Here is a 14,044-nt window from a genome sequence, read left to right as displayed (position 1 = left end):
TACATGCATCAGGGCAAACATGTCCACTCTGGAAGAGCACTCTCAGGCTGTTTTCCAAAGCTAGTATGTGTAGACATACTCATAGTGTAGCTTCTTTCTGCAGCACACCTTGGGCTCTTCAAGCACTCTCACACCCCAGCTCTATGTGTCCAAAATACACCCACTCAACAGGTCAGTCTGGCAGACAAGTCATCTGTCCATCCTTCCCTGACCAGTCCTGAGGGCTACAGGACCTCTGAGTAAAAACAACCAAAGGACTAACCCTGTCAGGGTTATACTGAGAAATCCATTAGATGGAGGGATAAATAACCAACTACTCATCTCACTCCTTTTTCTACAGGAACAGAAAGCATCATCCAAGAGGGTAGGGGTTACTCTGTCTGGTACATGCAGCAGACAGTCCACAGTTCAGATATTCAGAGCTTTTCCTTGAGCACAGCCTAAAAGACTTAAAAGCCTTTGACAATAAATGGAAAAGATCCCTTAAGAAAAAAATCAACCAATCTTTTTGTGACTGTAATTTTGAAATGTCCTTCCCCATGGACATTTCCAGCAATTCTGCATTTGGAACCCCATTTCTCCTTTGAAATAGGTCCAATGGCTGGAAAATAGTGTCTGCAATTTAAGTAGTAGAGGCATTGACTCCTCAACATTGTAGGTATCTGACCTCTCTTGTTTAGGAGGAATTCTTAGTTTTTATCTTTTCTTCCATTAGTGGAGTTTGGTTTTGTCTGAAGAGTGTTTTTCTCCATGAAAGAGACTTTCATGGAGTGGCTAAAATAACCAGGCCAGGATACATATATATTCAGATACCTTGGTAGTTACACAGTCCCTGAAAGAGGCAGATGTGGATGGGATCATAGCTGCATAAAGCCCACCTAAATTCCCAATAGCAATGACTATCTTTTTCCCCAAGGATTTCCTCCCTTCCATATCAGTTGAACTGTGATGAATTCACATTAATGCTCTAACTGGAAACTAGTAAACAGGCAAACGAATTGCTGTTTGGTGTACCTAAGTTTGTCACTTCCTTTCTCATCAAACCAAGCAAGAGAAAAACCCCACAGAACTACTTAAAATAGCATTCCAGCCAGCATATTGGATTCACTGCCATGTCTACTGCACGCAGACTGTCAGTAATGAAAAGTGGAATTCACCTCATCAAACAAAGTTTACAAATTTTCTTGAGGATAATGTCATTAGAAAAGCAGATACATATTTGAGGCCCAAATTAAACATCAATGTCCAGCTCTTAAGAAGCACTGTCACTGTTATACCTACTGTTTATTAGCAATCTTAGCAAACCTCAACCAAAAGGTTTAAAACACTGGATTTAACTTTTAGCCCATCTGACCCAGCCTCTCATGTTTGGTAATAATTCTTACCCTGTGCTTCAGAAGAATTGACATCCACAGTGTTGTAAATGGAAGGGAAGTCCAGAGATTTGAGACCCAGAAGCAATCAATTTATGCTCAGACACTCTGGTATTTCTCCCATTGACACGTAAATGCCTGTTGATTTCAGTCTGGCAGACACTGAGACATAAAATGGCTTTTGTTGCTTTAGAGCCAGTGCCTACAAGCCTTTATTTCCTTTGTCATTAATGGCGTTGCACTTGATAATACAAACTGCTCCCATCTTGGGAGTATGTAGAGTCAGGCATTATGTACCATATGACCAGGGATCATGAAAGCAGCTGGGGACGAAGTCCATCCCTTACCTGTAGAAGAAAAAGTCTGGCTCAAGAGGCTTTTCCCTCTATAAACCTGCCCAAACATTCAAAGCTGGTTTGGCTATCACAGCTGTCTACACAAGCACAAGGGAAGCAAACTCCATGACCGTTAAGTGATTGCAGCAGGGTGCTCCTACCTTCTTACCATGCCTGGCAGCATTTACAAACCTGCCTGCACCCCAGGACATGGGACAGGGGCAGAAAACCTGGCCTTGTCCAGAGAGGTAGCAGGGGCCATCAATGCCATGTACTTCTGTCAACTCTAGAAGCAATGCTACAGCAAATCCCTCAATCCATAAGGATGATTCAGGAATGTGAAGAAAGAAACATGAAAGAAGCCATAAATTAAAAACTGCAGGATTTTGCTGCTGCTTTCAAGTACAGGAGTTTAGGGGCAAGTCCAACTGCACACTTCCTTGACCCCAGATCTAGCAGGATCCTATAGATCTCAGCCCTACAGGGCTGACAGCTGCAAGTGTTCTCCATAGATCAGTGAAAGAGTTTTGTTTCAGTTATTAAGGAAATTCCTCTTCCTTGATGCATCATGGAAGCTGCAATCTGAGAATACAGATGCTCCTGAGAAGAGGCAACCGGAATTGGTGAAGTTGTCCTACTCCCTCCAAAAGCAAGCATATTTTATGTCTTTGATATTAAATGACCTTTGGGACAGCACTTCAGTTTTATCCCAAATTGACAATAACTGATAGGCATAAACTACACAAGGCTAAAAGGCTGCTAATGCAGGGACATGAAGTGAAATAAATAAGTTACATTTACCAAGAATTTGGCCATGCTAAGCAGAAGGTCTGTCATTAATCCCTTCTCCAGGCAGAAGAGTGACCACTGGTACTGACTGGGTGAATCTTTCCCTGCTCTTTATCCTTAAGTTTCAACATAGGTGAGTCAGTGCACTTAGCGCAGGCTGCAGCAAACAGGTGTCCTTTCTCTATGGTGTAGGAGGGCAAACTATCTCATAAAAATATCTACAAGCAGTATTTCTTCTCAAAGCCTCTTTGTCAGACCTGCAATCCCTCTCCTGTCTTTTACATAAATAAACTGACAGAAGACTGTTAGCAGCCACTTTGATTTGCACCAGTCCCACCAGTGAGATGTTCCTCTGTTTAACAAGTCATACTTCAGTGTAGAAAACAGAAAAGCATTCTTACAGTTTTTCCTTTGAAGATAAAATCTTTTTTCCATAAGGATTCAAGTTCCCTGCATGCACAGAGATGAAATACCCCATTTTTTCAAAATACACCTGTGTCCCAGTATCAGCCCTTATCCAACTTCTGCTTTGCCTGTTGTCAGCTGCTGCCCTTTCCTCGTGCTACCCAGCACCTCCAAAAAGATGGGACATCAAAGGGGCACAGATCTGGGGGCACTGCAGGGATTCAAAGTGTTCCTATTTATTTTTTCCCTGAATCTGATTTCATATATTAGAATATGACCCACCTTCATCCTTGCTTAGGTAGAAATAGATCAAATGTCTTTCACCGGGCCGAAAACACAGTAATACAACAACTCACATGAGCAATACAGAATTGGACACATGGACACAAAGTCCCACGTCTTAGCGTCCAGTAAATATGCTGAAGTCTAAGCAATACCAAGATGCCTCATTGAGTTTGCTGACAATGTGGGATGACACTTCTAAGAACTGTGAACTGTCCCTGCCTCCCTGTGGTACAGAGCTGTGCAAGAAAAGGAAGGTTAATCAGGGCTTCCCCAACATGGAAGATCCTATCTGTGGCACAAGGAGAGCAAGCCTGGCATATTTATTTACGTCCTCCTCCTCCAACTCCTGCCACCTTCCGCCTTTACGCACCTTTTGCAGTGCACAAGTTTTGCTGGCCTTCTGACCAGGAGGACTTATGCTGCCCACTCCTGAGCAATATCGACTGCAACCTGGAGTCCTCACCAGTCATCCTTACTGTGCTTTTTGAGCAGCAGCTTGTTTGTCCTCCCTCACCCTGCAAACAGCAAGCAACAACAAGGAAGACTTTTACATGATGAGTTGCCAAAATCTTGCCTAGGTCAGGGCAGTGAATATGACCTTTTAAGACAGTATCTAACAATAACTTTGACATGTTAATGCGAAGATACAGAGCATAAACCGTGATGTGGTTCTAAGTCCAGCTCAGAGCAGCCCAATAGTCCCCTCCTTCAAAGTCTGCAAAATCTCCATTGGGAAAAATATTAAATACACTGCCAGCACATTTGGAACCCAATCCCCCAATGAGTATCCTGTAGTACCTGCTAGAAGGGCTAAAAAAATACATCTTTTCCACCAAAGCTTTTTCACTTGAAGTAAGGGGAGATAAAAGCAGAAAATGTTTCTTATGGCCTAATTCAAAATCTTATTAAAAAGAATGGTGTGATGTATTTGTGCTGTCTCAGTATGATGGACAGAATGGCCTCACTATGGCAAGGGAGAAAATACCACCAGTGCACTCATGTGTGCTGTAAGCAAGCAGGGTTATTCACTCTAGCATCTTACAGTGATAAGCATCTCAAGACACACTGACAGACAAGCAGATGTAAAACTAACACAAGATCTGTGTCACATCCAGCCTTGCCGCTTCATGGGCTTCCAGGGTTAGCTGCGATGACAGGGGAGAAAGGGAGTATGCTGCAGTCCCTGGGGAGCTGGAAGGACATGGGAACAGCACAGTGACACCCCCAGAGACAGAGTGGGATGAAAAGCCCCCCTCCCAGGAAATCTGGGTATGTTCATGTCCGAAGCAGTGCTGTAACTCAACTTATTCCCAGTTCTTATGCGGCTTTTGCTCCTTCCCAGTTTCAACACCTCTCTGCACCCATGACCTAAAAGGCAGAGAGCTCTGTAAAAACATAGAATTTCTGAAGAGCAAAATAACATTTAAGAAAAAATATATTAACAACACTTCTTTTTTTTTAAGTTGACATCATGGGACAAAATACCAGGTATTGTATGTGGTTATCTTCAACAAGGGAAGGACTCAAAGAACACAAGCAGTTCTTCAGTTTTTCCTGTGAGCATTACTTAGAATAAACATGGAATATTTTTCTCCTCTGTAGAGAGAAGCATATTCATCTGCACTTTCTCCCTTTTTCCTCAGATTTAAGAACTGCTTTTTAACTCAACAGCCCTGATGTTTACTAGTTATTACCATACCTGGCAGCTCTTGCTGGACTGGCTTAGTTTTGAATTAAAATCCCTGCTCAAATTTCACTACACAAATTAATTCCACCAGTCAATCTAACCTGGTCCCTAGCCAAGGTGAGATTAATTAACCACCTGTAAATTAAGATAGATGCGCATCTGGTGCGAATCACTGTATTTCTTTTTAAAAAAAATATACTCCATTATCTCCACTAGGGACTAGGTTTTAATGGATCATCATAGAGGAAGCAGTGAAGTGGGATACAGCAGACGTAAGAACGTGATGGTGTAAGGCAGTAGCAATGCTAGCAATGGCCACAGCCTGTGGGGCCAACACAGCCACTACCAGCCTTTGTAGCTTTTCCCAGCTCCAGCTTCACCCCTTTCTCTCACTAAGCTGTTGCAGGAAACCATATCTAGTGTTTACCCTCCTGCATCCTTCGGGGCAATCCCTGAGGTACCCTAAAAAGTCTTTTCACACCTCTGTGCACACTAGTGTAGCAGAGAACAAAGGACTCCTTGTTTTACCTTCATCTTATTGTTTGACTTGGAGAGCCCTTGGTTCTTCAGCAGGTACAGGTAATCGAACATTTATGAATCAAAAACTGTGACAGGAGGAGAGCAGCTGAGATTAAAAAAGAATAAGGAATTTATTTTCTCTGCTTTCTCCTTCTGCCATTTCTCCCCTGACTGCTCGCTGGGTCTGGGTGAATGTGATGCGTTTAGCTACCCAGCTATTTCAAGCCATCTTCGGAAATAACATTCGTTGCTACATACTGCTATCTAGTGGTAAAACTGCAGATGTTTGGTGATGGAGCTGAAGGGTTGCCAAATATCCTCCCAGATGTAACTGGTTTTATACACTAAACATCTCTGCTGTGGCAATAGAATCTGTGACCCTATAAATATTCATTTTCCTTAAATAGCTAGCAGAAGTAAAAATAATGTATTTAGTAAAATAGACTCATTTTGAAGTGCACTTCATATAATGTTCATTTTATTATGCATCAAGGAAGTCTTGTTCTTTGGAACAATGTGTGAGTCTAGCCCCACATGATTAGGAAAGGTGAAATAAGAGGTTGATTTGCAGAGATAAAGGCACTTCCTTAGGAAGAGTGGAGAAGATTATCTGTAGAAAGGAGGTTAAGTACCTCTCTTCCTTTGGGTACTGCTTCTTGAAGGAGCAGTGGCCTCCTACTAAATTGTAGCTACTGTGGTTCAGCTGTGTCACAGAGTGGCTGAGGTTGGAAGGGACCTCTGGAGGTTATTTCGTCCAATCCCCCTGCTCATGGAGGGCCATCTAGAACTGGTTGTCCAGGACTGTGTCATGGCTTTTCCATACCTTCAATGATGGGGACCCTACATCCTCTCTGGGCAACCTGTGCCAGTGCTTGGTCACCCTCAGTAAAAAACTTAATGTCAGATGAGATGGTTTCTGCTCTGTGACTGCACGACCTGACCATTACCAACAGCAAGACTGTCTGAACAGCCCTTCTGTGCTCTAGTTCAGGGAGAGAGAAAAAAAATGGCTTTGTAATCAGGAGGAGGTTCTCATAGTTATTCTACTGAAAAGAAAAATAAAGTTGCCTGTGGACTATGCATCCCAAATACATAATCTGAAAAGCACCAGACGTTAATTGAACTAAGTTAGTAGTCAGGTCTTAAAAATGAGGCCATCTTAAATTGAATTATCTGTCAGAAAATTGGATCACTGTCATTTCTCAAACTTGAGTTCAGACTCTTGATCTGTATTACTGTAAGAGCCACTAATCATCAGTGAGACATTATCCTGTAACCTGCCTTAATACAGACTTCTGCTTTTTTCTCGGTATCAGGTATACTGCATGAGCCATGTTCAGTACAAGCTCTTCTTCCACCCTCTCTGTAACAGTACCTGATGAGAATATCATTTTTGCTTGGAAACAGTTTTATGAAACAACTGGATTTGTGGAGCCTAATCATGTTCTGTTAACTATTGCTCTCTTAATGTCTCCAGTTCCTCTGGACTTCTCCACAAAACTCACTCCACCATTTCTGTGACAGGTACTTTTAATGCTCCCATTACCATCTCTTCAAAACAAAACAAAATGCAAAAATGAATGAATGAAGAAAGGAGAGGCGTGAACTGAGAGAAATCCCAGCTGCCCCTGGTAGGTTTGCTGGGAAATTAAACAAGCTGCTTTTCTTTGCATTGCTTCAACACTTGGGTAGGAAAATAGTTTGGAGATGTGTGTCTTAATGAGTCTGCTGAAAATGTGCACCTGAAGATGAGCTGCTGCGTAATACTGGCTCTGCCATGAGATATAATTAAGAAGAAAGACATTTCAGGTTTAGGATAAACACCTGTTTTGATAACGAGCATCAGGGTGATTGTTCTAGAGGCAAGTAAATCAACATACCCTTCACTTTGCATCACAGTTATGTCAAAAGGAAACGTGAAAGCAGGTCACAGCAGAGCAGGAGAGTGGAGGGGACAGTATGTGTGGAAAGCAGTTCTGGCATGGGAAAGATCAGCTCCTTGAAGCTTGAAAGAAAGTGGCAGAAAAGGTCAGACAAGAGTTCATGAAAAAGCATTGGCTACAATGGATTATGCTGTAGTTTCTACCAAATTTATCAAGTAAAAGACCCTCTAAATTTTTCTTTTTTCCTCCAACTTGCACTTTTCCAACCTTTGCTGCAGTGGTACTGGCATGATTGTGCCAGGACCCCTTTGATCAGACATTCTTTAACCAAGGCTAGAGACAACCTAACCCATTAGCTTTTATCAGGTGATGCTGCTGCTGACCAAATGGCAGTGATGCACTACCATATGATTTTACCATACCATTTACTATATGTCTGGCGTGAACAGAGTCCCATTTCTTCTTAAGACTCAGTACAAATCCTAGGGACGTGACTGGAAAGCATGTTACATACATACTTCAAACAGTGTCAGTGTCTTGTCTAGTCTAGTGTCTTGCCTTTGGTACAGCATTGTACACAAGAGCACAGAGAAGGCAGGAACTTTAATTATTAATTTTCTTTCCCCTTTCTCAGACCTTTTCTTTTTGTTCTGCCTTCATGATTTTGAGACATAAAATCAGTTGTGCTGGTAATTACACTTCTTAGATTTAATATTTTGTTCAAAACACTGATGCAGGATTGTTCCTAATGAGCTTTTCATTTCATAATCGTTATTGTTTTATTGGTGTCTCCCCTTTCCCAGTCACTGAGCCAGCATCTGAAGCTTCATAAATTAGTTTTGATTACAGTAAGAAATAAATCAAAGACTATAAATCAATGGTTTATTGGAATAATTTAATCTAAAAATAATATGCACAGAGTCCTGCTTCACTGAACAATGGAAGTGAAAGTTTGCTTTGCTTCAAAATCTCATGTCAGTGGCTCTGCTTCCACCTCTGGGGAGCTGACTCAAGCTCCTCGGCTGACCAGCCCTGCCACCAAGCACAGCTGGTGGGTGCAGGACAGGAGCACTCTCTCCCACTCTCCTCTCTATTCCTAGCTCAGGAAAGCCCTCTTCAGGTGGGCTCCTTCACAGGCAGCCACTAGCTTTGCCTGTGCACAGGGCTAGTGCTGCGTAAATGCATGATGCATGCACTTGGATTTCCTGCCCAGCCAAAGGATAGGAACTGAGAGTAGAAAGATGGTAAAACATTAGAGAGAGGCTGGAGTAAAGCTGCAAATGCTACTGGCCTACTTGCACGGCAGAAGGGGTTGAAAATCTGCATCAGTCAAATACTGAGTAGTACAAGAGGAGAGGACCAAAACATTTTTCACAGCACTCCACACTTGGATCATTGAAAATGGAAAGTTCATACAGTTCCGTTGCTTCTTTTGCTGTGCTGTTACAGATATTTGTCCTGCTGAATGCTTACCCCTCTGAGAAATTAAATTAAGTGGGTACATCATAAAACATGGATCTGTCATCCAGCGTAGGAAAGCAGAGGATGAAGGCAGCAATCGCAGGTAATGCTCCCACTGGAGCAGGCAGGAAAGCACGTGTTTCTCAGTACCCTAATAACTGCCATGCCAGTTAACCGGGAAAACTGCCAGGGAGCAGATTCAGAGTAATGCATCTGGGCAATGAATAAATGACATAAACCCTATTAAGTACAGTAATTCATCTGAGTTTTGTCTGCAAGATGTTTCACAGCAGTGTCCAATATAAATGAATCAGTATCTGCTAGCATGCCTTTCCCAGAGGGAGCAGCCATTAAATCCTCACCGAATCTTGCTGTGGTTAAGACTAAACAATTCAGGATTAAAGGAAGTTATATTAAAAAATTATTTAACTGGGTTTGGCCCAAATTCTCCTGTCAGCTACAGTAGTGCTACATCGTACAGTGTGTGGTCGCTGTGATACCGCACTGAAGTAAAAATCCAAATTCTGAAGCTAGAGAGGAGCCAGTATTTCCACCCTTTGAAAAGGCTGCCAGCTTATTAGAAACGCCTAACTTGCTTCCCTCCCATAAACACACTCAGAAATTACTTTAGAGTGGACAGTTAAAAGCATAAATCTTTAGAAGCAATGATGGAGGAAACTACCTAGATAGCACTCCAGCATCTTAATAACAGCCTGATTTCCCTGCTCAGGAAGAGACGAATTGCTAGTCTTTTTGAATGCAAGGGAGGCTGGGGGGAAAAGTGTGAGCAGATTCCTGTGGAACATTTAAGAAATCGCTTGGACTTTGAAATATAGGAAAGGGGTTGGTTTATCTCATTTGAACTGAAAGCCCTAAAAAATTCAGGCATGTCCTGGTCATTCACAGAATCACAGAATGGTAGGGGTTGGAATGGATCTCGTCCAACCCCCCTGCTTGAGCAGGCACACCCAGGGCAGGGGGCACAGGAACGCGTCCAGGTGGGATTTGAATGTCTCCTGGGAAGGGACTCCACAGCCTCCCCGGGCAGCCTGTGCCACTGCTCTGGCACCCGCACAGGAAAGGAGCTTTTTCTCATATTGAGGTGGAACTTCCTGTGTTCCAACTTGTGCGCATTGCCCCTTGGCCTGTCTTTGGGCACTACTGAAAAGAGCCTAGTCCCATCATCCTGACACCCACCCTTTAGATATTTATAGGTATTGATGAAATCCCCCCTCAGTCTTCTCTTCTCCAGGCTGAACAAACCCAGGTCTCTCAGCCTTTCCTCATAAGGGAGATGCTCCACTCCGCTGATCATCTTGGTAGCTCTCTGCTGGACTTGCTCAAGCAGTTCCCTGTCCTTAATTCAAAATATCAAAACTGAAATAAAACAAAATTAAAGCAAGAATGTAAAGATTTGAAATTTGAAATTTGTCACCGATTTAGGCCACTTCCAAAATAGAGACCTAAATTCTTGTCGGAGAGTAAACTAGTATTGCATATCATAGTCTGTTCTACTGTCATTTATTTGAAGTGAATTAGCCTATGTTAATATCTGCCAGCAGATCACATAGTTCATCAGTGTACTACCATACAGCCACAAAGATTTTCTACTATAATGTTGAAAACTACTTCTGCAGAAGTACCTCATTTCAGTACAGCATTTTCCTGCTACCTATCATTTCCATTGTATGGTAGGTTCTTGGATTTATTTTCAAAAGCAAAGTCCAGCAGTTATTTTTAGTTTCATTTTGATCCAAAAACTACAAAGACACAAAGATAGGATAAAATGGAATTGAACATAGTAATAATTTTGCTAAATTAAAACCACAGCTGACCTCTAGTGGCTGCTTGTCAAAATTAAATTTGTTCAAATACTCCATGAAGGGGAAGGGGAGGAATTCTGATGAAGTCTTCAGTTTGGATTCAGAGATTTTTTTGCCTCTTTTCCTTTTCCTCCCATATTTATCTGCCAATTCCAGGGTTTCTTCAGACAGCATCCAATGGTTTTGCAACAAAGGAAAAAAGACAGGCTAAAATGTTTCAGTTGCTTAAAAAAAAATTTTAAGTGCAAGTTTCCAGTCTTTGCAAACCATATTTTCAAAAGATAACATCCGTTTTACTCAAAACAACTTGAATTTTCAATAGAAATTTGTCTTGCACAGTTTTAGCTTACCAAGCATTGCATAAAATTGGCTAGTCAGAACGTAGTTTTCAATAAAGACCCAAATGTTTGCTACTAGAGCTAGTATTATTTGTTTGCATAAGAGGTTTTTTTATAAGGAGGTTTTAATATTTTTCTATTAAAACTTCAAAAATTTTATGTGTATCAATGAAGGTGAAAAAATATTTATATACACATAGATATATACATTAATGTTTGTAGTTATAGTGTTTCCTCTCTTCCCCAAATCATCTTGAAACCTGTGGAAAGCCCAGTATCAATTCAAATCAAGACTATGTGGCAACAAATCCAGGTATCCTCAAGGATTTTCATGTTCTCAACAGATTCTTGGTGTCTGGCTCATTCTCCTCCTGGCAGCTACTCTGCCTAACCTGTAGTAACTTCAAAACCACTCATATAGCATCACATCACTTTGCCAAGGCTGCTGTTGAAGGAGCATTTTCTGAAAGCTGGACATATAAACCACACCATGATTTTATAAATTAACTTGGTGATGCACTGGCACTATTCAGTACCTGTGCTGAATAACTATGCCTGTAATTAGTTTGGTAGTGCATTGATATCTCATGTGTTAGCCTGGCCTAGTCCAGCCGGTGAGTGCAGTCCCATTTTTTAACATACAATGAGATGGAGTTATATATTTTTAAGGACCTGTCCCAGTTCCCAGTCTGTTACTCCATACAAGTGTCCTGGGTAGAGATGAAGGGGCTCAGTGTGAGCGGCAACGCAGCTGCTTCATTCAAGGAGGAGCCCAGATTGCCTTATTACCTTGAGAACAGCTTAGTCTCTTGCTCAAGTCAGTCCAAAAGCAGCTCTTGTACCTCTTACTTTCTTACTCCCCTCCACCTGCCTGCTAGGCAGCATTGGATGTGATGCTCACAGTGTGGGAGCCCCTGAGGTCACTGCTCCATGGCCTTATTCCTCTTACTCTTCACATCAAGTCCAGGCAGAAGATACTGCCACAAAGACATTAGCCATCCCACATTTGATGTGAGGGTGTCTGAGACATCTCTGTTCAGCCATCCATTTAAAAACAAAACCTTAAAACACTTGCATTGTTCTTAGTGACGGGATGGTTTTCTTCATAAAAATTTCCCTTGTCCTTGGAAAATCCTTATGTGGGGAACTTTTGTTCTGTCTGTCTTTCTTACTTTAGTAGCACCCATGGCTAGCATCACTTCTGCAGCATGTCAGCGTGGAGAGCATGAGTACTAGGCACAAGAGGTGAGGCAGCCTGGCCATGAAGATCCCCTCCATATGCATGTTACCCTGCACGTCATGGGCAGGACTCCAAAGGCCAGCTCAGCTTAGAGAAGTACCTCAAACCACAGGACCTGCCTCCATTCACCCTACTTTCACAAGGTGAAAACAGGGCAGTTATAACAGAGGGAAATAGCTCAGCTCAGTGTCCACACCTGGGGTGGGACCTCTCTCCTCACATAAGTTCAACAGAGAGCAGTAACTTCAGTGTAAATAACTGGAACAATCTCTGCATTGAAAAAAAGAGTCTTCTAAGGTGAAAAGGCAATGTAATGTCTTCCCCAAATAGAGGTTGACCTTAGAGATTTTATATTTTTACACTTTTATCTTTAAAATAAATCATACCAACAATCAGCACAGTAGTGCAGCTAAGATGATCTAAGCATGTAAGCAATGCCTTTTAGGTAAATGTAACAAGTATTATTAGAGCAGCTGAGAAGCTGGTGCACTCAAGAGTCTCTGCTTTTTTCAGCTCTATCACTTGGCATTGTAACTTAGTGATTCAAAACAGAGATGTGAGGAGCACAGAATTTGTGCTAGAAGGCAATTTGAAGAGCTAAATGTTTCCTTTTTTGGTATTGGTTTATTTTTTTTGTCTGAGTGCAGTTAAAGCATGTGTGGGTGTCAGCAGGGTGCCATGCATGGAGCACATAATTCAGATCTTGAGATCTCCAGAGAGATTGCTGGTTTCTCTGGGTGAAGCCACTACTGCTGTTTGTCACTTGCATTTACTACTAGACTCAAGATTGCACATCTTGGGACACCTGTACTACAGCCAAACACCCACCCAGCTGGGTGAAGGTCAGTCTCCACTCACAGGTGGCTCAGGTGGGGATGCTCGTGCTGCTGCTGCCAGTCATCTGCCCCAATAACGAAGCAGGTCAGAGCAAAGACTGAAAGTGATCTGGGTGGGCTTCAGATCGAGCTTTAACTGAGAGCCTTGCAGGCTGTCAGCTGGCACCCTTTTATGCATATTGACATTTTTAAAAAGCCAAGACAACAGAAGTTTTTGAAATAGAGCCTAGATGTATAATATTTTTCTTGTAACTCAGTCGCAGAAATTGCACTGGGCCTGTACAAACTCGCAAAATGCTGAAAACTTGTATTGACGTGTGTTTGAGAAGTTCCAAATCAAGTCACTGTAATACCGTATAAAAATAGCTAAAATGGAAAATCATCAACAGAAAAACTAGAGTACTAAATGATCTATGTTATTATTCCCATAGTGATTAACATACTGCATTTTCCCAGCCTGTTGCAATTTATTAGTCCATGTTCTTCTGTATCAGTATCAAATATTATTTCATTATAAAAACTTGTGTGCTTGTTAACAAAAAAAAAAAATCCAGATTAACTGTCAACATATGTTACTTTCACTTTTTCAAATTAGAGTAAGCAAACTGGCTCTAATTAGTTTCCTGATTAATGAGGGGATGGTAAGCAAAAGAATTACATTAAGAACAATTTCCAGTTTACACTGGTTAGAAGGACATAAAAAAATAATTTTTCAACAGGGATCAAATAAATCTACAGAACCTCATTTTTTACAATGCTGTGAAAATATGCAAGGCATCACATTGTAAATTGCTGGTTAGGTCACTGGAGCAGGATGAATAAATACTGTTTGCCATATGAAATTGGCTAGTTAAATGAAGATCACAAAATTGTTTGTTGCTATATAAGGCTCATTTTTGCTATAAAAAGAGCAATTTTAATTTACAGGGGCTTAAGGCAATTTTCCATCTAATTTTATGTTTTATAATGTCTGCTAAAACACTGGTGCCTTATTAGTTTGTGTGGTCGAATATATATTGTTTCCAAATTTCAAGGCCATTGATTTATCCTGACCAAAGCAAAACTTTTTC

The sequence above is a fragment of the Phalacrocorax aristotelis genome, chromosome 4, assembly GCF_949628215.1.
Source record: "Phalacrocorax aristotelis chromosome 4, bGulAri2.1, whole genome shotgun sequence".
Lineage (NCBI taxonomy): Eukaryota > Metazoa > Chordata > Aves > Suliformes > Phalacrocoracidae > Phalacrocorax > Phalacrocorax aristotelis.
Note: the sequence above shows the minus strand (reverse complement) of the source record.